The sequence below is a fragment of the Piliocolobus tephrosceles genome, chromosome 11, assembly GCF_002776525.5.
Source record: "Piliocolobus tephrosceles isolate RC106 chromosome 11, ASM277652v3, whole genome shotgun sequence".
NCBI classification, from domain to species: domain Eukaryota; kingdom Metazoa; phylum Chordata; class Mammalia; order Primates; family Cercopithecidae; genus Piliocolobus; species Piliocolobus tephrosceles.
The window spans coordinates 19392128-19419788 of NC_045444.1; the positions used below are offsets into that span (position 1 = coordinate 19392128).

At 37.0% G+C, this 27661-nt stretch overlaps 1 protein-coding gene and 1 pseudogene across 2 annotated transcripts in view; both read right to left on the reverse strand.

Annotated features, from left to right (window-relative positions):
• The window catches only part of ZRANB3 (zinc finger RANBP2-type containing 3), a 319153-nt gene that overhangs the window by 252973 nt on the left and 38519 nt on the right, over positions 1-27661 (reverse strand). The gene's annotated exons all lie outside the window — the stretch shown is intronic.
• On the reverse strand, positions 25288-26107 carry LOC111527484 (annotated as a pseudogene). Its single transcript, XR_002726676.1, has one exon. The product of XR_002726676.1 is annotated as a 60S ribosomal protein L19 pseudogene (transcript).

A 27661-nucleotide genomic window follows, 5' to 3' on the forward strand; every position in this document is an offset into this window, starting at 1 on the left:
TACTCGGCCTTTTTTCAAGTTCTTTAAGCACTGGCTTGGAATCAAAATGCAAGTTGCATTGTCCATTTATACTGGTAAGCTTAGGCAAATTACTTTACCTCTGTGCTTTAGTTTTACGGTTTGTGAAGTGGGGATACAAGCTCAGTATATATGTGTTGAATAAATGAGTCTTCTACAGAATTTGTATTTAGAAAACATATAGTTAGCTTTTCTTTTTAAAGTTGGTAGATAATCCAGGCATCTTATTCTTCCATTTCCCTTTTATTACCTGCTACTCAGTTACTTTATCATTTATTACTGCCACCTTAATGCTTATCCATGATCACAGATGGATAGAAGCTTAGATCAGTACAAGTACTACTTGATAAATGCTCTAATTACCGCAAAATTTTACTTAAAAAGCAAGAAAAAACATGCTTAAAAACATCTTCTGGAATATATGTGGGTTACTCTTCTGTATAATGTTTCCCTAATCATTATGTTCCTTTTACCTGAAATGACCTCATAAAAATTCCCTTCCCATATCTCACCCTATCTAGTTAGTAAATGCCTACTGTCCTTCGAAACCCAGTTTAGACATTAGTCCCCTGAGAAGCATTCCAAGATGAACTTTCCTTTCACACCATCTTCAACCAGTATACTCTTGTATTTTCAACACACTTCCACTGTGACATCTATACAATGTAACAAAATTTATGTATGTTTCGCAGCTAGGCAATGCATTTCTTGAAGACAAGACAATGTCTTATTCATTTCTGTATTCTAAGGGCCTCTGTGGCCAATATATAGCCACTCAGTGGACATTTATTTGAACCGCCACCAGAAAGCAAAAACGGTATTTGGACCCTGAGTTGTAGAACACTGGTTTAGGAAACAAAGTCCAATCTTATGAAAATGTCAATGCAATGAGAAAGTATTATGAGAAATAAGTTTTTGCCTATAGAACTTATTTTATCATTAAGCTAAAAAGGCAAAGTAAAAAATTCTCAGAGATCTGACAGACATATTTGCAAACAATGATTCAGTGGAGAGAACTAAGGATCAGTGGTCATAACTGTCCTGAATTATATTTCTATCTTTGATATTATGCAACACTGAGAAAATTATCAAGAATTATCTCCTTCAGCCTACTATCTCCACATAGTAGGAGTGACAACTACAATGAAATCATACACATTTAAGTATTAAATTATAAAAAATAAAGATGCCACATAAATCTAAGAAATGATCGCTATAGTTACAGTTATGACTGATTACAATTCAAAACTAAACTTCTGAAGACCCTCCTGATCAAATTAAGTTTTCACTAAGAAAAGGCTTAGAAAGATTTACAAATCAATATTTTTCTAAGTGTACAACAAATCTTAATTAAAATTTAATCTGATACACCCACAAACACGAATGTAGACACAAACACACACACATATATATATGTGATAAACGTATACATCCCAGAAATTTGGATTTACTTAAAATTATTTCATGAGTCCTCTTTACTAAAACAAATAAACAATCTGTAAAAATAATGTTAATTATTTGATCACAGCTTTAGTTACATGATCAAGTATGGAAATTCTAATATAAATAACTATCATAAGGAGGGTTAATCATTATTAATTAAGAACATAATTAATAAATTTAAATTCATTTTTTAAATCTGGAAAATATAACCATACTAATGTATAACAGAATTAATTCAGTTTGAATAGCATCCCATTTTGAGAAGATAGCAGGGACACACTTCCTTAAAAGTTTGTTAGATTTCTTTTTGTACTGGAGGCGGACACAGGCATGCAATAATACAGGAAGCACATGTATGATACACATGTAAACACCCATACAGAGAGGAAGGAAAAATATTTATACAGAAATGCAGATATATTATGGTTATAGCACTCAGAAATTGAAGGGCAGGGGTTTTGTCAGACAGACTTATGTTCAAATCCCAACTCTGCATTAGAGGGGCAGGTTACTTTATCTCTCACAGTCACAGCTTTCTCTCTGAAAAAGTCAGAATAACACCATCACCATCACAGAGATCTTGTAGTAACTGAACACCGTTAATGAAAATGTCTTATAGAAGGTCTATGTCACAAGAGCTGCCCTTCTGCTGTCTTCAAAGGGGGTTTACATTCATCTCAGCAAAACAGAATTTTTTCTTAAGTATTGGTTGAGATTCTCAGCTTAGACAAAGAATGTTGGTTAAAAATAGAACAAGAATTCCAATAAAACAATAAGGCTTAGTACGTTGTGAAAGAACTTCAGAACCATTCTTTAAAAAACAAACACCAACAAAAAATTCTCCATACAAACAAAATCTAACTTGTGATATTTAATCAAAACAGTATTTTGGATAACATAATAAATACAGTTAAGGATATTTGGGCCGGGCACAGTGGCTCACGCCTGTAATCCTAGCACTTTGGGAAGCCGAGGAGAGATTACGAGGTCAGGAGACCGAGACCATCCTGGCCAACACAGTGAAACCCCATCTCTACTAAAAAATACAAAAAATTAGTGGGCATGGTGGTGGGCGCCTGTAGTCCCAGCTACTCGGGAGGCCGAGGCAGGAGAATGGCGTGAACCTGGGAGGTGGAGCTCATATCGCGCTGCACTCCAGCCTGGGCGACAGAGCGAGACTCTTGTCTCAAAAAAAAGAAAAGAAATATTATAGGTTGGGCATGGTGATTCATGCCTGTAATCCCAGCACTTTGGGAGACTGAGGCAGGCAGATCACCTGAGGTCAGGAGTTTGATACCAGCCTCACAAACATGGCAAAACCCCATCTCTACTAAAAATACAAAACTTAGCCAGGCATGGTGGTGGGCACCTGTAATCCCAACTACTCGGGAGGCTGAGGCAGGAGAATCGGTTGAACCTGGGAGACGGAAGTTGAGGTGAGCCAAGATGGTGCCACTGCACTCCAACCTGGACTGTCTCAAAAAAAAAAAAAAAAAGAAAGAAAGAAAGAAAGAAAGAAAAAGACTTCTAAAACACTCTAAGTAGGTATGTTTTATTCTTTTGATTTTAACTAATTAAAAAACTGAAGCAGGCCGGAAGCGGTGGCTCACGCCTGTAATCCCAGCACTTTGAGAGGCCGAGGTGGGTGGATCACCTGAAGTCAGGAGCTTGAGACTAGCCTGACCAATATGGTGAAACCCCATCTCTACTAAAAAATACAAAAATTAGCTGGGAGTGATGGTGGGCGCCTGTAATCCCAGCTACTCAGGAGGCTGAGGCAGGAGGATTGCTTGAACTCAGGAGGTGGAGGTTGCAGTGATCCAAGATCACGCCACTGCATTCCAGTCTGGATGACAGAGTGAGACTCCATCTCAAAACAAAACAAAACAAAAACTGAAGGATAGAGAAGTTAATTACTTCAAATACTGAGTCAAGCTTTTTTATCCTACAGAAAATAATTTTTTTAATGATCACAAAATTTCACTTTTTTTTTTTAACCAGAAAGATATCCACCAAGGCAATGAAAGAAATTACATAAATTTCTTTAATGAATATCCAGTTCCATTAAGCATCCTGCTAGAACATAGTGTAAAGAGAAAGTGTACATATCGGCTTTTTCTAGTGTGGGTGTCCTGGTATTCTTGGGATCTTTCACCTACTCATATGAGTCAGTTTTATATAACACTATAACATATAATTTCCCTCCTACACACAAGCCAACACTTCAGCGATAACATCTTACCACGAGTTATTTAAGGAATATGGTAACTTGGAACATTTTAGTATTTTATAAAATGTGCAAACAACCAAATTATTACTATGTCAGCAACAAGCTCCTTGGCTTCCAAAGAAGCATTCAGTGTGTTTCAGACTTTTGGGGAGATGTTAAGAAAACAAATAAATTGCCTCACTGTAACAAAATATCATAACTTTTTAAAAACTTCATATTTTATCAAATAGTCATTTTTGAATGTAAAGAAAGGTAATTAGGCAGTGATTTAGTAACCATATATTTACTGGGGAATTATTTCCACAGCTACTAAAGATAGTTAAGTAATAGGGTTCACGAAATGTTGAACTGATTTGGTTTTCTCCACAGTACATCAAACATTCCATTTCTGAAGGGTAATGGAAAGGGTATATGTGAAATCAAGTTACTGGAAATACAAAGGGAATATCCAGATCTTTTTTATGGTATAGGCTAAAGTTATTTTGCCTTTAGCGTTACCAAAAATCAGTCATTCCTTGACTAGACTTCGGAAATTATTATATTCTGACATTTTCACTGAATTATTTATCGTGAAGAGACAACTTCAGTCTTCTGTCACTGGAAGGATGAAGGCTCCCAAAGGAAGAAAGAAAAAACAGAAATGAAGGAATGTAAAGTGAAACAGCAAATAAATACAAGAATAAAATTCTTCCCTGAGAGACTCCAGAGACTTGTGGCATTATAAAGAAAAGCATCAACTTTATATCTGATGGGAAACTAATTTAAAACAAAACATATTGTCATAGATAACTACATAGTATATGAATCATTTCCATCTCATAGTGTATTCAAATTAGATATGACCTGTTTAAAACTCACAGATGTTCACAAGGTTGGGATTATCTCAGCATGCTTGCATTGTCACTATATGACTTTTTTCCCCTAGTCTTGCATTATGACACATCAGAATCGATGGTATAACAGAATGCCATGTCCGTATTTCATCATAACAAGAATCTGCAATATTCTCACGGAAGGCAGGGTGGTGGAACAGAGAGTCAAGCAGAAATAGGTTGAAATATCAGCCCCTCTGTTACTGGCTTATAAGTCTTATTTATACCTCAGACAAATTATACTGAGAGTTGAACAAACAGGAGGCTTTAATAAATTTGTATAAATGAACCACTTTAAGCTCAACGTGGTTCATTCACAGGTAAAGGAGAGCTAGTAATAAGTATATACATCATAGGGTTGTAGTCTTATATATGTAACACTTTTAGCATATAATATGTGCTTTTGAAAATCAAATTCACTTTATTCATTCCTATACCCTAAGAAAGTGGACCATTTAATATTACTAGTACAGCTGTACTATTTTTATTATGGTAAAATAGATAACATAAAATTTACTATTTTAAGCATTTTAAATATACAGTCGAATGGCATTAAGTACATTCACTTTGTTGTGCAACCATCACAACTATCCATCTCCTGAACTTTATCATCTCAAACTAAAACTCTACCCATTAAATGATAATTCTCATGATGTCCCATCTCCATAAACTCTGGGAGCCACCTTCTATTTTCTGTTTCTATGAATTTGAATATTCTAGGTACCTCATGTTAGTGAAATCATAAAATATTTGTCCTTCAATTATATATAAAGGATCAAATAATCCAATGGCATATTTAGTAACAGCAACTCATCTACCAAAAAGACCTAAAATAAACATATGCATACATACCAACACCACAAAAATCTATTTTTATGATCAAAGAATTTGAGCTGGGAAAAGGACATTGATTTACTAATCAATTTCATGGCATAACTGGAAAACTACTACCATTGCCCACATAATGCTCTTTATAAGTACTAAGTAGCAGTATACATATGAAAGGACTCAGGTAATGCACACTGTCTTTGTCTCAAGATACTTGGTAATAAGACTTTTAAAAAAAGATGGAAAGGAAAAGAATATGGAAGTACACATTCGATTTTAAAATGTATTTTCATAATAGTGTATCCACATATTAGGTAAACCCACAGAATTTATTCTGGTGCCTATGAATGATAATGGTGCTTGGTATTTGTCTTAAATAGAACCAAAATCATTGTCAAATATTTCTGGCTATGACACAATGGCCATCTTTCTTTTAGACCCCCAGGTGGCAGTGTGGCCCAGGGCAGAAGTCACTTTCTCAGCTGCAAAGCTCCCATCCTACCTAATATAAAAATATTCCTTTTTATAGAAGAAACTTACCTTGCCTGATAGACACACTTATAAAAACTAATTTGGTCACACGCAGAGGCTCATGCTTCTAATTCCTGCACTTTGGGAGGCTGAGACAGGCAGATTGATTGATCTCAGGAGTCTCAGACCAGACTGTGCAACATAGCGAAACTCTGTCTCTACCAAAAACAAAAATACAAAAAATAGCAGGGCGTGGTGGCATGTGTCTGTAGTCTTAGCTACTTGGGAGGCTGAGGCAGGAGGATCACATGAGCCTGGAAAGCAGAGATTGCAGTGAACCATGATAGCACCCCTGCACTCCAGCCTAGGAGACACAGCAAAACCCCATTTCAAAAATGAACAAACAAACAAAAAACCAAAAAACTAATCTAGAATGCTAAAACCAACCATTAGTTTCAGTTCAGTTTTAGTAAATAACATAAATTCATTGGATTCTGCCATGTTTGACTCAACCCGACTCTAGCCTTAAATTTCCTCTTTAAGGGATTGATATAATTTAGATGTTTGTCCCCTCCAAATCTCTTATTAAAATGTGATCCCCAAAGGTGGATGTAGGGTCTAGTGGGAGGAATCTGGCTCTTGGGGGCGTGGTACCCTCCCCACGGTTAGAAGTGAATTCTCACACGTTTAGTTACCATGAAATCTGATCATTCGAAAGAAGCTGGCACCTCCTCTCTCTCTTGCTCCCTCTCTCACCATATGACACGCCTGCTCCTAACCTTCCACTATAAGTAAAAGCTTCCTGAGGTCTCACCAGTTGCTAAGTAGATGCTGGTATTATGCTAGTACGGCCTGCAGAACCATGAGTCAAATAAACTTATTTTCTTTATAAATTACCAAGCATCAGATATTCCTTTATAGCAATACTAAAAGGACTAATACAAGGACAGATACTGAAATATTTTCGAGAATACCTGTAGTTTGGTTTAAATATAGTACAGTTACTATGATAAGCTGCGAGTTCAATATCTAGGTGTTCAAAGTTATTTCTTCTAAAGTAGGGGAAAGAAAGGTTTTATACATACCAGTGAGGTATCACAAACCGAGAATTGAGATGCAACTCAAAAGGGCATTACCTTAATCCAAAAACACACCACCCCTGCACTCCCATTCACACACTGACTTTCAGGATGATACTTCCATCTGCCTCTGCCTTCATGAACTAGTAAGAACCATAGCATGTTTGTTCTGCAGACAAAAGGGCTGTTCTACCTTGCACTTCATTTGTTGGTTTCCTCATTTGTTGATGCCTAACAGCGGAATCAACCATTCACTTACCTAGTAGCCAGTTTTAGTTGTTAGAAATGAACACATTCTTCTGCATTTTGTAACTATTCCCCAATTTCTAGTTTCTGAATGGGAAAAAAGAACCCTTTCTTACAGTCTATACTTACACATGAAGCATTCACTTAACATTGGGGTCTCATTTACATCTTCACTGCTAGATAGGATCCTCTTCCTGCCCTCCATCCACTTCTCTGTCTGCAGTCATTTTGAAAGCCTCAGTTTGCAGAGACGATTCATCTATTCATAAATATGTAAATAACTAACTCACAATAATTAAATCTAACACTTCTTGACTATATCTTTTGAACTGGGCATCATGTTGTCATGCTCAATTTCATAGAGTTTTAAGAGTATACCCGTGATCATAATGGTGGCATGGGCATACTCTTGACATGGATGGAATGAACAGAACCTAAAGCCAGGTTTGGCCAAAGCTCATGCTTCTTTTATGCTGTCCCAGTGTTATTAAGTACTTAAAGCAATGCTAAGCACTACACAGATACTTTCCAGAAAGGCCAAGTTTTAAAGTTATTTCATTAGGTTATTTTGGGGATTCACAAAAACATACAAAGTGCTAATGGATATTCAAATTAACCAAAGAAAAAATTAAAGTGGCTAATAAGGCAAATAAAAATACTAAAATTTTGGCTAGGTGCAGTGGCTCACACCTGTAATCCCAGCACTCTGGGAGGCTGAGGCGGAAGGACCACCTGAGTTCACGAGATCAAGACCATCCTGGCCAACATAGTAAAACCCAGTCTCTACTAAAAACACCAAAATTAGCCGGACATGGTGACAGGTGCCTGTAATCCTAGCTACTCAGGAGGCTAAGGCAGGAGAATTGCTTGAACCCGGGAGGTGGAGGTTGCAGTGAGCCAAGATCGCACCACTGTACTCCAGCCTGGACAACAGAGCGAGACTACATCTCAAAAGAAAAAAAAGAAAAAAAATTAAAATGTTTAATGAGTTTGCTGACCTAATAAAAGTTAAAGAGACAACTAAACTCAATGTGTGGAGCTTGTATGGATAATATGAATAAACCAAGAGCATGAAAACACTTTTGAAATAAGTGGGGACATTTTAATATGGACCAAGTATTAGATATATTGAGCAATTAAATTTTGATAGCTGTCATAAATAACATTGTATGTATGAGAAAAGTTTCTTATTTGTTAGAGATTAAAATAACATAAGTATTTATGGGTGAAATATTTCTTAAATTTCTTTTAAACATTCCAGGGAAAGAAAAGTATGTCTGTAGATAAGGGACAGGAAATAACAATCAATAACTAGCAAAATGTTCACAATTATTAAAGTTGTGTAATAACCATACAAGGGGTTCTTATACTCCTCTCTGTACTTCTACATACACTTGAAAGTTCCTATAACAAAAATGTTTAGATAAAACAAAAGGCAGTGCTGTACTTTGTACATTTCTTAATGGTACTAAACATGGGGTGATTATGTTACAAACCTCAGCTGGGAGAAAACTAGAAAATCCAACAAATACTTACCTCTCCATATTTCTTTTCTTTTCTTTTTTTTTTTTTTTTTTTTTTTTTGAGACTGGGTCTCACTCTGTCTCCCAGGCTGGAGTGCAGTGGTGTGATCATGGCTCACTACAGCCTTGACCTCCCAGGCTCAAGAGATCCTTCCACATCAGCCTTTCAAGCAGCTTGGTATTATAGGCATGTGCCATCATGCCTGGTTAATGTTTAATTTTTACTTAAAAGAAATTTTTTATAGACACAGAGCCTCACTATGTTGCCCAGACTGGTCTCAAATTCCTGGGCTCAAGCTATCCTCCCACCTTGGCATCCCAAAGTGCTGGGATTATAGACATAAGCCACCATGTCTAACTTCTCTATATTTCTAATAACATATTTTACTATTTTAAACTCTTATCATATTTGCTTATGCATCATCACTTTTTAATTAGTGATTTTAAATTTAGTGTTTTTCATTTTACTTGCTGTGAAGTATAGTATGTCTTCTTCTCTGTTATGTGTAAATATATATATACATAACCAGAAAGGAGAAAGATGGATGGATATGTATATGTAACAAGAAAATTACCCAAAATGGAAATACGGAGGCAAAAGGTGATTGGGGGGAAAACAAAGTCATAGTCTATACTAATTCTCTGGAGTTTTTCAAAGTCTAATTAGTTATGCCAATTATTCTCAGTTTGCTCTCTCCTACAGAATTTTCCCTTACCAACTAGCTTCAAATGGAGTTTGATCAATGGAGGTCCCAGCTGGAGATCACACAACAGGAAAAAGGAATGGTAGAGGAAGGTCTGGAAGTAGCTGGATCCTGCCGGCGGCCCCTCTTCCTTAGCTCCAAGGCCCACTGGGCTATACTTGTTCTCTCAGGCCTAGGAATGGTCAGGACAGGTTGCTATCTATTGCCAGTTTCTTGGTAAGTAAAACTAAGTGTTGGCTCTCTTAACCTTATACTTCTGAAACAGTTTCCCACTAAAATCTTTTAAGTTGAATCATCTGAGTAAATTTCTATTTCCTGCTAAAATTGACTAACAAAGTAATATAAGAAAACAGAGTAGCCCAGGTGTGATGGCTCAGGTCTGTAAGTTCAGCCCTTTGGGAGGCCAAAGCTGGAGGACTGCTTAAGTCCAGGAGTTGGAGACCAGCCTGGGCAACACCAGTGAGACTCCATGCCTCCAAAAAATTATTAGCTAGGTATGATGGTATGTGCCTGTGGTTACAACTCAGGAGGCTGATGTGGGAGGAGGACTGTTTGAGCTCTCAAAGTCAAGATTGCATTGAGCCATGACCATGCCACCACACTCCAACCTGAGTGACAAATGAGACCCTGTCTCAAAAAACAAAAAAAGAAAAAAGAGTGTTAACAGTTCAGTCTGGAAACACACACATACATATACACACAAAAAACAAACACACACACTTATTTATTGCTTATTAGATTTGTTTTCTTTTTGATAAATTACCTAAAATAGAACTATTTCGATAGTGTCTATGCTTAAAAATATACATATATACACACACACACATAAATATACATACATACATTGTATGTAAATATAATGAAAAGCAAAGCACATTTAATATTTTTAGTAAATGTTACTGAAGTATCAAAAACACAGAAATTATGCAAATCTCAAGTATATGGCTTAAGAAAATTCAGAATTTTTCATTAAGAGAACATACCCACGTAAATAGCACAAAGTTAAAGAAACAGAATATTATCAACACCCCCAAAAGCCTCTCTTGTGGCCTATCTTTTCACGACACCCACACCTCCACTGAATGCTGGCCACTGACTGACACTGAACACCACAGATTAATATATTATTTATATTTCACATAAGTGGTTATGCATAAATTGGTATCTTATATAACTCCTATGTAAATGGACAAATACACTTCATGTATGTATGTACAATTAATATGTCTTTCATGGCTGGTTTCTTTCACTCAACACTATGTTTGAAAAATTCATCCAGTTGTTATGGTAGCTATAAATTTATTTATTCTCATTGTTTTAAGTTTTCCATTACGTGAATATACCATGATTATCTCCCATTAGAGGGTGGATAGACAGCTGAAGTTAACTATTATGAATAGGGCTACTATTTTTAACTATTATGAATAGGGCTGCTATTACCTTATTATATAAACATATATGTGTTATATATGTTTGTATATACTTAATACATGTTTATGTATACAGGTTACATGTGTATATGTATATTTTATGTTACGTATGTATATATGTAAACATATATGTGTAAATATACTTATATGTTATATATACTTATATACCTATAGCAAGGATTACTAGCTCTCAGAAAACACATGTGTTCATCTACAGTAGACACTGCCAAACAGTTTTCCAAAGTAGTTGTGCCAATTTACCCTTCTAACAATAGTATAAGACAGTTAACATTGTTTCACATCCTTGCTGGTATTGTCTTTTTTTTTTTTTAATGCACTCATTCTGGTGGGTATGTATGTAGTGGCATTCCAATTTTGTTCTTATATATGCATATCTCCAACGGAAATTTACATATGTTCACCAATGCAACTTAACATTATTCGGAAATTCACTGGCTAGAGAATTGTAGAAGGGTACTTTCAGATCAAGAGTCTGATAAAGTGGAAGGTTTATCTACAACGAAAACAGCAGTTAAGTTCATCTGCTAAAAAGTACACCTATTGGCCAGGCACGGTGGCCCATGCCTGTAATCCCAGCACTTTGGGAGGCTGAGGCAGGCAGATTACCTGATGTCCGGAGTTCAAGACCAGCCTGGCCAACATGGTGAAAACCCATCTCTACAAAAATACAAAAATTAGCTGGACATGATGGTGGGTGCCTGTAACTCCATCTACTCAGAAGGCTGAGGAGGGAGAATCGCTTGAACCCAGGAGGCGGAGGTTGCAGTGAGCCGAGATTGCGCCATTGTACTCCAGCCTAGACAACAGAGCAAGAATCTGTCTCCAAAAAAAGAAAAAAAAAAAAGGGCACCTATTGATACATGCATGCATAACACTTCAGACATGGACAGCCAAGTCTCTACAGACACTCTTACAGGACCCACCCTGCTTGAAGAGAGCATAAAACAATAATGTTAATCTACAAATCAAATTAATACAGAATCCAAGATATGGTTTCTCATAAATTAGGATAAATCAGGCAGTATGCAATTAACTCATAAATTTTTGTGACTTACCTCTTTTGGCTTTTTTATTTTCTCATACTTAGGGTTCATTCATACTTTCACTTAATTACCCTTACCTTGTTAGGCTGAGATGATACACAAGGAAATTTATGCCCTTAAAATAATTTAACAAAGAATCTTCTTATAGGAAGACCACCAGGTATTTCAAAATTTTTGTTCACTGATGCAAAAATTCAATCTATAGTCAGCCAAATAATTAAGGATTATAAGACAACAAAAACAGCACACCTAAATGGGTAATGTAACAGAAAACTTCAATTTTAAGAGAGAAAAGAAAACAATGAAAGAATTTAGGCTGTATCAAGTGATACTTTTAAAGAATAAAAATTACTATGAAATCTTCTCTTATCATTTTTGCAAATGCCTTAAATACAACAAAGTCTTTTCTGCCCCAGATAGACAATTAAAACAAATTGCTCTGCCCGGATTTCCAGAAAAAATAAAATTCACTTTATTTCAGAACACTATCCATACAAAGAGTATGAACTAATGAGAAAGACAAAAAAGAAAATGTACAATGCTAAGCCAAATAATTTCATTCAATCACAGGCTTCTTACATCTCCTGAATGAATAAGTACATGACAAGTAGCAAATGTTCTTGTTCAACTGTATACTAAAAATTTCATGTATTAATACATTTGTCAATTATTTTTAACCATTTATATTCACAAATATACATATTCAGAAATAAATATATCACATACACACCCATTAATAAAAAATTAGGTAATGTCTCTAACACTAAGCTTGATGGAGCAGAGATTCAAAGACTTAATGCATGGTTATTTCATATCTATGAAAAAACTGGGAGAAACCTAAAAATCTCAAATGGTAAAACAAAAAGATAGTTTACCAAAATACTAAATATTTCAAAAACCTGTGGGGTTTTTAAATATTTGATAAATATTAATAAAATAAATTAATTAATTAATTTAATTAAAATATTTAATAAATATTTTAAGTATTATGGTGGCTCACACCAATAAGTGTAATCCCAGCACTTTGGGAGGCCAAAGTGGGCAGATCACTTGAGATTAGGAGTTGGAGATCAGCCTGGCCAATATGGTGAAACCCCGCCTCTACCAAAAATATAAAAAAATTGGGCAGCTTTGAAGAGGGCAGTGGTTCTCCTAGCATGGAGGTTGAGATCTGAGAACGGACAGACTGCCTGCTCAAGTGGGTCCCTGACCCCTGAGTAGCCTAACTGGGAGACATCCCCCACTAGGTGCAGACCGACACCTCACACCTCACACGGCTGGGTACACCCCTGAGACGAAGCTTCCAGAGCAAGAATCAGACAGTAACACTCGCTGTTCAGCAATATTCTATCTTCTGCAATCTCTGCTGCTGATACCCAGGCAAACAGGGTCTGGAGTGGACCTCAAGCAATCTCCAACAGACCCGCAGCTGAGGGTCCTGACAGTTAGAAGGAAAACGAACAAACAGAAAGGACACCCACACCAAAACCCCATCAGTACGTCACCATCATCAAAGACCAAAGGCAGATAAAACCACAAAGATGGGGAAAAAGCAGTGGAGAAAAGCTGGAACTTCAAAAAATCAGAGTGCATCTCCCCCTCCAAAGGAACGCAGCTCATCACCAGCACTGGAACAAAGCTGAACGGAGAATGACTTTGACGAGTTGAGAGAAGAAGGCTTCAGGCGATCAGACTTCTCAAAGCTAAAGGAGGAACTACGTACCCAGCACAAAGAATGTAAAAAACTTGAAAAAATAATGGATGAATGAATAATTAGAATAATCAATGCAGAGAAGATCTTAAAAGAACTGATAGAGATGAAAAACATGACACGAGAATTACGTGACAAATGCACAAGCTTCAGTAACCGACTCGATCAACTGGAAGAAAGAGTATCAGTGATTGAAGATCAAATGAATGAAATGAAGTGAGAAGAGAAGTGTAGAGAAAAAAGAGTAAAAAGAAATGAACGAAGCCTCCAAGAAACACGGGATTATGTGAAAAGACCAAATCTACGTCTGATTGGTGTGCCTAAAAGTAACGGGGAAAATGGAACCAAGTTGGAAAACACTCTGCAGGATATCATCCAGGAGAACGTCCCCAATCTAGTAAGGCAGGCCAACATTCAAATTCAGGAAATACAGAGAACACCACAAAGATATTCCTCGAGAAGAGCAACTCCAAGACACGTAATTCTCAGATACACCAAAGTTGAAATGAAGGAAAAAATGTTAAGGGCAGCCAGAGAGAAAGGTAGGGTTACCCACAAAAGGAAGCCCATCAGACTAACAGCAGATCTCTCATCAGAAACTCTACAAGCCAGAAGAGAGTGGGGGCCAATATTCAACATTCTTAAAGAAAAGAATTTTAAACCCAGAATTTCATATCCAGCCAAACTAAGTTTCATCAATGAAGGAGAAATAAAATCCTTTACAGACAAGCAAATGCTTAGAGATTTTGTCACCACCAGGCCTGCCCTACAAGAGATCCCGAAGGAAGCACTAAACATGGAAAGGAACAACTGGTACCAGCCATTGCAAAAACATGCCAAAATGTAAAGACCATCGATGCTAGGAAGAAACTGCATCAACTAACGAGAAAAACAACCAGCTAATATCATAATGACAGGATCAAGTTCACACATAACAATACTAACCTTAAATGTAAATGGACTAAATGGTCCAATTAAAAGACACAGACTGGCAAATTGGATAGAGCCAAGAACCATCAGTTTGCTGTATTCAGGAGACCCAACTCACATGCAGAGACATACATAGGCTCAAAATAAAGGGATGGAGGAAGATCTACCAAGCAAACGGAAAACAAAAAAAAAAGCAGGGGTTGCAATCCTAGTCTCTGATAAAACAGACTTTAAACCATCAAAGATCAAAAGAGACAAAGAAGGCCATTACATAATGGTAAAGGGATCAATTCATCAGGAAAAGATAACTATCCTAAAAATATATGCACCCAATACAGGAGCACCCAGATTCATAAAGCAAGTCCTTAGAGACTTACAAAGAGACTTAGACTCCCATACAATAATAATGGGAGACTAACACCCCACTGTCAACATAAGACAGATCAACGAGACAGAAAGTTAACAAGGATATCCAGGAATTGAACTCAACTCTGCACCAAGTGGACCTCATAGACATCTACAGAACTCTCCACCCCAAATCAACAGAATATACATTCTTCTCAGCACCACATTGCACTTATTCCAAACTTGAAAATATAGTTGGAAGTAAAGCACTCCTCAGCAAATGTAAAAGAACAGAAATTATAACAAACTGTCTCTCAGACCACAGTGCAATCAAACTAGAACTCAGGACTAAGAAACTCAATCAAAACCGCTCAACTACATGGAAACTGAACAATCTGCTCCTGAATGACTACTGGGTACATAATGAAATGAAGGCAGAAATAAAGATGTTCTTTGAAACCAACGAGAACAAAGATACAACATATCGGAATCTCTGGGACACATTTAAAGCAGTGTGTAGAGGGAAATTTATAGCACTAAATGCCCATAAGAGAAAGCAGGAAAGATGTAAAACTGACACCCTAACATCACAATTAAAAGAACTAGAGAAGCAAGAGCAAACATATTCAAAAGCTAGCAGAAGGCAAAAAATAACTAAGATCAGAGCAGAATTGAAGGAGATAGAGACATAAAAAACCCTCCAAAATTCAATGAATCCAGGAGCTGGTTTTTTGAAAAGATCAACAAAACTGATAGACCGCTAGCAAGACTAATAAAGCAGAAAAGAGAGAAGAATCAAATAGATGCAATAAAAAATGACAAAGGGGATATCACCACCGACCCCACAGAAATACAAACTGCCATCAGAGAATACCATAAACACCTCTATGCAAATAAACTAGACAACCTAGAAGAAATAGATAATTTCCTGGACAGTTACACTCAACCAAGACTAAATTAGGAAGAAGCTGAATCCTTAAATAGACCAATTCAAGGCTCAGAAATCGAGGTAATAATTAATAGCCTACCAACCAAAAAAAGTCCAGGACCAGACAGATTCACAGCCAAATTCTACCAGAGGTACAAGGAGGAGCTGGTACCATTCCTTCTGAAACTATTCCAATGAACAGAGAAAGAGGGAATCCTCCCTAACTCATTTCATGAGGCCAACATCATCCTGATACCAAAGTCTGGCAGAGACACAACAAAAAAGAGAATTTTAGACTGATATCCCTGATGAACACAGATGCAAAAATTCTCAATAAAATACTGGCAAACCAAATCCAGCAGCACATCAAAAAACTTATCCACCATGATCAAGTGGGCTTCATCCCTGGGATGCAAGGCTGGTTCAACATACCAAACCAATAAACGTAATCCAGCATATAAACCAGAACCAAAGACAAAAACCACATGAGTATCTCAATAGATGCAGAAAAGGCCTTTGACAAAATTCAACAGCCCTTCATGCTAAAAACTCTCAATAAATTCGGTATTGATGGAACGTATCTACAAATAATAAGAGCTATTTATGACAAACCCACAGCCAATATCATACTGAATGGGCAAAAACTGGAAACATTCCCTTTGAAAACTGGCACAAGACAGGGATGCCCTCTCGCACCACTCCTATTCAACACAGCCTTGGAAGTTCTGGCTAGGGCAATCAGGCAAGAGAAAGAAATAAAGAGTATTCAGTGAGGAAAAGAAGAAGTCAAATTGTCCCTGTTTGCAGATGACATGATTGTATATTTAGAAAACCCCATCGTCTCAGTCCAAAATCTCCTTAAGCTGATAAGTAACTTCAGCAAAGTCTCAGGATACAAAATCGATGTGCAAAAATCACAAGCATTCTTACACACCAGTAACAGACAAACAGAGAGCCAAATCATGAATGAACTCCCATTCACAGTAGCTTCAAAGAGAATAAAATACCTAGGAATCCAACTTACAAGGGATGTAAAGGACCTCTTCAAGGAGAACTATAAACCACCGCTCAGTGAAATCAAAGAGGACACAAACAAATGGAAGAACATACCATGCTCGTGGATAGGAAGAATCAATATTGTGAAAATGGTCATACTGCCCAAGGTAATTTATAGATTCAAGGCCATCCTCATTAAGCTACCAATGACTTTCTTCACAGAATTGGTAAAAACTGCTTTAAAGTTCATATGGAATCAAAAAAGAGCCCACATTACCAAGACAGTCCTAAGCAAAAAGAACAAAGCTAGAGGCATCATGCTACCTGACTTCAAACTATACTACAAGGCTACAGTAACCAAAACAGCATGGTACTGGTACCAAAACAGAGATTTAGACCAATGGAACAGAACAGAGCCCTCAGAAATAATACCACATGTCTACAACCATCTGATCTTTGACAAACCTGACAAAAACAAGAAATGGGGAAAGGATTCCCTATTTAATAAATGGTGCTGGGAAAATTGGCTAGCCATAAATAGAAAGCTGAAACTGGATCCTTTCCTTACTCCTTATACAAAGATTAATTCAAGATGGATTAGAGATTTAAATGTTAGACCTAAAACCATAAAAACCCTAGAGGAAAACCAAGGTAATACCATTCAGGACATAGGCATAGGCAAGGACTTCATGTCTAAAACACCAAAAGCAATGACAACAAAAGCCAAAATTGACAAATGGGATCTAATTAAACTAAAGAGCTTCTGCACAGCAAAAGAAACTACCATCAGAGTGAACAGGCAACCTACAGAATGGGAGAAAATTTTTACAATCTACTCATCTGACAAAGGGCTAATATCCAGAATCTACAAAGAACTCAAACAAATTTACAAGCAAAAAACAAACAACCCCATCAAAAAGTGGGCAAAGTATATGAACAGACACTTCTCAAAAGACGACATTCATACAGCCAACAGACACATGAAAAAATGCTCATCATCACTTGCCATCAGGGAAATGCAAATCAAAATCACAATGAGATACCATCTCACACCAGTTAGAATGACAATCATTAAAAAATCAGGAAACAACAGGTGTTGGAGAGGATGTGGAGAAATAGGAACACTTTTACACTGTTGGTGGGACTGTAAACTAGTTCAACCATTGTGGAAAACAGTGTGACGATTCCTCAAGGATCTAGAAGTAGAAATACCATTTGACCCAGCCATCCCATTACTGGGTATATACCCAAAGGATTATAAACCATGCTGCTATGAAGACACATGCACACGTATGTTTATTGCGGCACTATTCACAATAGCAAAGACTTGGAATCAACCCAAATGTCCATCTGTGACAGACTGGATTAAGAAAATGTGGCACATATACACCATGGAATACTATGCAGCCATAAAAAAGGATGAGTTCGTGTCCTTTGTAGGGACATAGATGCAGCTGGAAACCATCATTCTCAGCAAACTATCGTAAGAACAGAAAACCAAACACCGCATGCTCTCCCTCATAGGTGGGAATTCAACAATTCGATCAGTTGGACACAGGAAGAGGAACATCACACACCGGAGCCTATTATGGGGAGGAGGGAGGGGAGAGGGATAGCATTAGGAGATATATCTAATGTAAATGACGAGTTAATGGGTACAGCCCACCAACATGGCACATGTATACATACATAACAAATCTGCACGTTGTGCACATGTACCCTATAACTTAAAGTATAATAATAAAAAAATTTATATATATATATATATAAATATAAAAATTAGCCAGGCGAGGTGGTGGGCACCTGTAAATCCCAGCTACTCACGAGGAAGAGGTGGGAGGATCACTTGAACCTGGGAGGCAGAGGTTGCAGTGAGCAAAGATTGCGCCACCGCACTCCAGCCTGGACAACAGAGTGAGACTGTCTCAAAAAAAGAAAAATAAATTAAAAAATAAATATACTTTAAAAACCCCAATAACTGAAGGATTATACCTAGAAAGAACACTTCAGGCTATACATCTCAGAGAAACAAAACCAAACAAACATAACATGACATAACATAACATAACATAACATAACATAACATAACATAACATAACAGCCAAACAGAGTTTCAAAGTAGGAGGAACAGGTATGTTGCAAAGTCAAGAATCCCTTCTTTGCAGCAACGCAGGATGATATGTCCACTGTCTATTGCTGGGGCCAGTCTGGGTGGAGGAGAAGAGAAGCAGGCAAGGCTCAACAACAAATGCTGAATGTAGGAAGTAGTCACATTAAGGCAGGGGAATGTATGAGAGACTTTGCCCTGCTAGCCATCTTTCTTTTGATTCAGAAAATACAGGCATACCTCCAAGATATTGTGAATTCAGCCCAAAATGAGATAGATTATTACTATAATTATTATAGCAGTCACTATTTACAGTGTCTGCTCCCCTAGAGGCACTGTGCAGGGTGCTGTCATAAACATGGCATTTAATCTTTATAGTTGGTCACAATACTGTCAGACTGATACAGGCATACCTTGGAGATATTGCGGGTTTCATTCTAGATCACCTCAATAAAGCTAATGTCATAAAAAGGTGAGTCACACAGACTTGTTTCCCAGTGTATATTAAAGCTCTGTTTACACCATAATGTAGCCTATTAAGTATGCAATAGCATGTCTAAAACAATATACATACTTTAGTTTTAAAACATTGCTAAAAAATGGCAATGAACATGTGATTGTTTAGAGAGTTGTAATCTTTTTGGATTACATTTCCTTCTTACGTCTCCTCAGATGTGAATAAATAAATGACAAATAAGAAACATTCTTATTCAACTGTATACTAAAAATTTCATGTATTAATATATTTAACAATTATTAACCATGTATATTCACAAATACACATATCCAGTGATAAATATGGAGAGTGAAGGGTTTTACCTCAATGTTTGTTGATGGCTGCTGACTAATCGAGGTGGTGGTTGCTGAAGGGTGTAACAGCTGTGGCAATTGCTTGAAAATAAGGCAACAATGACTTATGCCACATCAATGGACTCTTTCTTTCATGAAAGATTTCTCAAAGCATGCATTGCTGTTTGAAAGCATTCTAGTAACAGTAGAAGTTCTTTCAAAATTGAAATCAATACTCTCCAATCTGCTGATGCTTTATCAACTCGGTATACGTTTTATTCTAAATCTTTTGTTGTCATTTCAACAATGCTCACAGCATCTTCACCAGGAGTAGATTCCATCTCAAGAAACCACTTTCTTTGCTCATCCATAAGAAGCAACTCCTCATCCATTCAAGTTTTAATGTGAGATTGCAACAATTCAGTCACATCTTCAGGCTCCACTTCTAATTCTAATTCTCTTGCTATTTCCACATCTGCAGTTAGGTTCTCCACTGAAGTCTTTTTTTTTTTTTTTCCAATATAAGAGGAATCTTGCTCTGTTGAGCAGGTTAGAGTGCAGTGGTGTGATCTCAGTTCAATGCAACCTCTGCCTCCTGGGTTCAAGCAAGTCTCCTGCCTCAGCCTTCTGAGTAGTCGGGATTACAGGTGGTTGCCAGTATGCCTGGCTAATTTTTGTATTTTTAGTAGAGATGGGGTTTTGCCATGTTGACCAGACTGGTCTCAAAACTCCTGACCTCAGGTGATCCACCCGCTTGGCCTCCCAAAGTGCTGGGATTACAGGCAAGCCACTGCACCCAGCCCCCTCTACTGAAGTCTTGAACCCCTCCAAGTAATCCATGAGGATTGGAATCAACTTCTTCCAAATTCCTATTAATTTTACATTTTAACCTCCTCCTATGAATTACGAATGTCCTTAATGGCATCTAGAATAATCCTTTCCGGAAGGTTTTCAATTTACTCTGTCCAGTTCCATCAGAGGAATAATTATCTTTGGCAACTACAGTCTTACAAAATGTATTTCTTAAAAATTAAGACCTAAAAGTCAAAATTACTCCCTGATACATGGGCTACAGAATGGATGCTGTGTTACCAGGCACGAAAACATTCATCTTGTACGTCTGCAATAGAGCTCTTGGGTGACCAGGTCCATTGTCAATGAGTTATAATATTTTGAAAGGAATATTTTTTCTGAGCAGTAAGTCTCAATGGTAGGCTTAAAATATTCAGTAAACCACGCTACAAAGAGATGTACTGTCATCCAGGCTTTGTTGTTCTATTTATAGAATACAGGCAGAGTAGATTTAGGATAACTCTAAAGTGCCCTAGGATATTCAGATGGTCAATGAGCACTGGCTTCACCTTAATGTCACCAGCTGCATTAGTCCCTAACAAGAAAACCTATCTTTTAAAGCTTTTAAGCCAGGCATTGACTTCTCTCTAACTATGAAAGTTTTAGATGGTATCTTCATCCTATAGAAGTCTGTTTCATCTACAATCAAAATCTGTTATTTAGTGTAGTCACTTTCATCAATGATCTTAGCTAGATCTGAGTAACCTGCTGCAGCTTCTACATCAGCACCTGCTGCTTCACCTTGCACATTTATATTATGAAGATGGCATTTTTCCTTAATCTTCATGAACCAACCTCTTTAGCTTCAAATTTTTCTTCTGCAGGTTTCTCACCTCTCAGCCTTCATAAAACTGAAAAGAGTTAGGGCCTTACTCTGGATTAGGCTTTGGTATAAGGCAATGTTGTGACTGGTTTGATATTCTATACACACCACTGAAACTTTCTCCACATCTGCAATAAGGCTGTTTCGCTTTCTTATCTCTCATTTATTTATTGGAGGAGCACATTTCATTTCCCTCAAGAACTTTTCCTTTGCAATCCACAACTTGGGCTAACTGGCACAGCAGGCCTAGCTTTTAGCCTATATCCACTTCGACCTGCCTTCCTCACTAAGCATGATCATTTCTAGTTTTTGATTTAAAGTGAGAGATGTATGATCCTTCCTGGTACTTGAACACTTACAGCCCACTGTAGGGTTATTAACTGAGCTAATTTCAATATTGTTTTGTCTTAGGGAATACAGAGGCCTGTGGAGAGGAAAAGACAGAGGAAGAGCAAGTCGGTGGAGCAGTTAGAACACACACAATATTTATCCATTAGGTTCACCATCTTATACGAATTGGTATCATTCATGGCACCCCAAAACAATTATAATAGTAAACTCAAAGATCACTAATTACTGATCACCATAACAGATAATGAAATGTTTTGAAATATTGAGAATTACCAAAATACGACACACAGACACAAACCTAACACATGCTGTTGGAAAAATGGTTCCAAAAGATGTGCTTAATGCAGGAATACCACAAACCTTCAACTTGTAAAAACCACAATATATGCAAAGCACAATAAAGCAAATCATAATGAATCAAACTATGCTATATAATCAAATATAGTATGCTGTATATACAGTATACTGTATATACTGTATAGCATATATATTTGATTATACTATATAGTATACTATATTTGATTATACTATATAGCACAATTTGTAAAAACCACACTATATGCAAAGCACAATATATGCAAAGCACAATTTGTAAAAAACACAATATATACAAAGCACAATAAAGCAAATCATAATAAAACAAAGTACGTTATATAATCAAATACAGCATATTATATTTGATTATACTATATAGCATATATATTTGATTATCCTATATAGCATAATAAAACAAAGTATGCTATATAATCAAAAGAAATCAATTACATACAAAAATAGTGTCATAGCAAAAGAAATCAATTACATACAAAAACAGTGTCATAAGGAGAACAGGTGTTAGTCTATAACATTGCTCTAGCCCTCCAAGATGACTTTTGCAAACAGTATGCGCAGGAAAAAATATTCCTCATTGTATGATGAGCAGTCATTCTTAAAAAAGGAATTCTACAAATAAAATGAAGGAAAGAAAAAGAAAAATCAAATGGAAACACACAAGAAAAAGTTATGAAGCAGATGAAAATTATAGTCAAATATATTGCCACAAATATAAACTTAAAGAAGCAATCACCTCTGTAACACAGAAAACATAAAGAGGAGATGCAGGAGCTCAGGGGTGCTATAGTCAAAAACATGAAGAAATAAGATGTGAATTTACAGGTTAGAGAAATAATAAAATACATAAATAAACAAAACTGAAATGAAGGTCTAATGGAAGCAGAAGACAGAACAGGTACTACTAAAATAGGAAAGTACACACAGAATAGGATTGAAAAGGAAATTTTCAGAAAGAATTTAAACAAAAAAAAAGGGGGGTTATGGAGAAAAAAAAAATTAAGAATGGAAATGAGAAAAAAAATAGTGATATAAATAGGCCAAGACGAATTAACAAATACAAGCATATTTGAAGTCTTCAAAGAAGCAAGCCAAAATGAAAAAAGTAAACAACTGTTCTCAATGTAATAGTTTCCAGAAACAGAAGAAAAATGTAAACTAGAAAATAAAATAATATGGCACATCCAAGAAAAAGAGAAACATAAAGGTCAATCCCAAGACATATTCTAGTACTGGACTGCAAAAAATGGGTAGTGAGGTAAAAAACTCATCACTTCCAAGTAGAAAAAAATTCAGCGAGCCCTCAGACTAGTCTACAGCAAACAGTGAGCACTGCCTACAAAAGGAAATAAAGTGGGTCTGAGGAATTTCTTACCTAACAGATGTGTAATTATAAAGTGAGTAAAAGGATATTTTTAGAATATAAGAGAATATTTGCAAAATGTCTATCTGATGAGAAATTAATAGGCAGAATATCTAAGAAACTTATAGCAAAAAAAAATATTCCAATGAAAAAATGGACAAAAGATCTAAACAGACAATTCTCAAGGAAGATATATAAACTGCCAACAGGTATATAAAAATGTTACACATCACTAATCATCAGAGAAAAGCAAATTAAAACCACAGTGAGATATCATCTCACCGCAGTTAAAATTGCTTTTATCAAAAAAAATTGAGAATAAGGGATGTTGGTAAAGATGTAGAGAAAGGAGAAACCTTGCACTCTGTTGGTAGGAATGTAAATCAGTACAGCTGCTATGGAAACCAATATGGAGGTTCCTCAAGAAACTAAAAATAGAAATACCACTGATCTAGCAACTCCACTACTGGGTATATATCCAAAAGAAAAGAAATCAAGAGGTATCTGCACTCTTATGCTTACTGTAGCAATGTTCTCAACAGCCAAAATGTGTAATCAACTTAAATGCCCATGAGTAGATGAATGGAAAAAGAAAATGTGATATATATATATACACACACACAATGTATATTATTCAGCCACAAACAAGAATAAAATCCTCTCATCTGCAGCAACATGGATGGAACTGGAGGTCATGATGCTAAGTGAAATAAGCCAAGCACAAAAAGACAAATATCACATGTTCGCACTCATATGTGGGAGCTCAAAAAGCGAATCTCACAAAGGTACAGAGTGCCTTAGTGGCCACTAGTGGTTGGGAAGGGTAGTGGGGAGGGGAGAATGAAGAGATTGATTAATGGGTACAAATATACAGTTAGATAGAAGAAATAAGACCTAACGTTTGGTAGATCAGTAGGGTGACTATAGTTAGTATTAATCTATTGTACATTTCAAAATAGCTAGAAGAGAAAAATTTGAATATTCCTAACATAAAGAAAATATAAATATTTAAGGTGATGGATATCCCAATTATCCCAATTTGAACTTTCCACATTATATGAATCTATCAAATTATCACATGTATTCCAAAAATATATAAATCTCTTACGTTATCAAAAAAGAAGGAAACAAAGAAGAAAAAATATAAATAAAGTACAAGAAATTAGGGAATAGACTTCACATTACTTCTTTTGTTTGAGATAGAATCTCATTCTGTTGCCCAGGCTGGAGTACAGTGGTGCGATCTCGGCTCACTGCAACCTCTGCCTCCCAGGTTCAAGCAATTCTCTCCTGCCTCAGCCTCTTGAGTAGCTGGGACTATAGGCACACACCACCACGCTGACTAATTTTTTGTATGCTTAGTAGAGACGGGGTCTTACCATGTTAGCCAGGCTGGTTTTGAACTCCTGATCTCAGGTGATCCACCTGCCTTGGCCTCCCAAAGTACTGGGATTACAGGAGTTGGCCACCACACCTGGCCTCACATTACTTCTTATTTACTTATTTAGGTATTTATTCATTCATTCATTCATTCAAGACAGGGTCTCGTTATGTTGCCCAGGCAAGTCTTGAACTCCTGGGCTCAAGTGACTCTCCTGCCTCAGCCTCCCAAAATGATGGAATTATAGGCATGAGTCACTGTTAACAGACCCAGCTCTTTTTAACAAACTTTGATAACTTCAACCAAAGGACACTGTGCAGAAACAGAAGGGACCGAGGGAAGCAATGAAAATAACTTAACTTTTAAATAATCTGGTTTACAGATGACAATGTAAGTTATAAATAATCACAACACAGAAATTGAAGGTAAAGAGGAAACAAAGGCAAAGTTTAAAGTTGGTAAAGAAAATTAGGTTTTTTTTTTTTTTTTTTTTTTGCAGAAAAAGGCTTGTTTTATTTTAATGGCTGATCTATGTAATCACGGAGGCCAGTATGTACAGACAAAGGGGGAGCTTTTATTTCTTGGTCTCTTCCTCCTTGGACAAAGTCTTGATGATCTCTGATCTCTTCCTTCTTGGCCTGGAGGCGCTCTTCAGGCGCTTGCGTGCTTCCTTGGTCTTAGACCTGCGGGCCTCTGCCTGGTCAGCCAGGAGCTTCTTGCCGGCCTTGTCTGCCTTTAGCTTGTGGATGTGTTCCATGAGCATACGCTTGTTTTTGAACACATTCCCCTTCACCTTCAGGTACAGGCTGTGATACATGGGGCGATCAATCTTCTCAGACTCACGGTATCTTCTGAGCAGCCGGCACAGAATCCTCATTCTCCTCATCCACGTGACCTTCTCTGGCATTCCGGCATTGGCTGTACCCTTCCGCTTACCTATGCCCATGTGCCTGCCCTTCCGGCGGGCCAAGGTATTTTTCCCACATCCCGTTGGGGAATGGACAGTCACAGCCCATCTTTGATCAGCTTTCGGATCTGCTGACGGGAGTTGGCATTGGCGATTTCATTGGTCTCATTAAGGTCTAACCAGACCTTCTTCTTGCCACAGCGGAGGACACTAGAGGCGAGCCTCTTCAGAAGCCTGAGCATACTCATGGCTGTGGCCGCAGCAGCGAAAGGAAAGCGTACTTTTTTTAACTTAATTTATTTTTTTTGAGACAGAGTCTTGCTCTATCACCCAGGCTGGAACGCAGTGGCACGATCTTGGCTCACTGCAAATTCCACCTCCTAGGTTCATGCGATTCTCCTGCCTCAGCTTCCCGAGTAGCTGGGATTACAGTAATGTGCCACCACCCCCGGCTAACTTTTTTTTTTTTTTTTTTTTTTGAGACATAGTCTCGCTCTGTCGCCCAGGTTGGAATGCAGTGGCGCAATCTCCGCTCACTGCAACCTCCACCTCCCTGGTTCAAGCAATTCCCCTGCCTCAGCAGCCTGAGTAGCTGGGATTACAGGTGCAGGCCACCAGGCCCGGCTAATTTTTTTTTGTATTTTTAGAGATGGGGTTTCACTGTGTTAGCCAGGATGGTCTGGATCTCCTGACCTCGTGATCCGCCCACCTCGGCCTCCCAAAGTGCTAGGATTACAGGCATGAGCCACCATGCCCAGCCATGTAAGTATTTTTATAAATGAAAAGTGCAAGTATTATTAAAGATATAAAGGTGAACATGAAAAAAATAATTTAACCAATCGATATCATGTGCTCAGAAAGGACAGAGAGGGAGAAAAAGGCAATATACCAATGTCATTGCATATAACTGGGAATAAGAAAACAATAAGCAATAAAATAGAGAACCAAGTATATCACACAAAACATTAGTTATAAAGATAACCAATGGATTCCAAACCAAACCTTTAAATTACTAACGGTGTATACTAAACAAAAACAGGAAAACATGGATTATATAATGACATATTTAATGGATCATAGAGTGATCATATAAAAACATATTTAGGCAACAGAAACCATAGCAAATACTATGATAATTGCATAAAGACTACATATAACTCTAATATCGATGAATGAAAGTGAGTTTAACACTATTACTTAAGAGCAAAGACAAACTGAATAACAAAGTGAAACCTAAACTTGTAACATAAAAATTCATCTAAAGGTTTCAAAAATGTTGAAAATAAGAAGATGGTTAAAGGCATGCTAGGAAAGCATGGACAGAATGAAAGAGTTGTTGGGATACTAATTAGAGATCACATTCAGAGGACGAAGGGAAAGAATCAAGTGGTTTTTAATATAAGGATATTTTATTATGATAAAGAGTGTAATCCAGAATGAATGAAGATTTAACTGTAAGGTTTCTGTTCCCAGTACTATGGTGGTTTAGATATTCTAAAAATCCCTCCTTTTGCAAACACTTAGAAATGCTAAATTAGGTAAAACATTATCTTTTAAAATGTAGCACCAGTCTGAAGAAAAAGTACAGGTAATTTAGAATAGTCAATGAAAATTTACAAAGAGAAAGTCAAACATACAGTGATGAGTGATAAAAACACATGCCACATTGAAGGTGTCTATAGAAGCCACCAACAAAGAACCTTAGGACTGAAGAATCGTGCAGAGCAACAAGAATAGCACCCTAGACCTAATAGAAATAGATAGAGGAAATAAGAGTCCTAAATAAAGCTTGAGCCTAAGAAAGCTGGCGCTTAAATGAAAATGGAAGAAGGGTGACAACAGAAAAAGAGATCCAGTGGCAAAAGGAAACAAACAGGAAATAGATTTAGACATATGTGGTCACTCAATTTTTCATTAAGGTGCCAAGGTAATTTATGGGA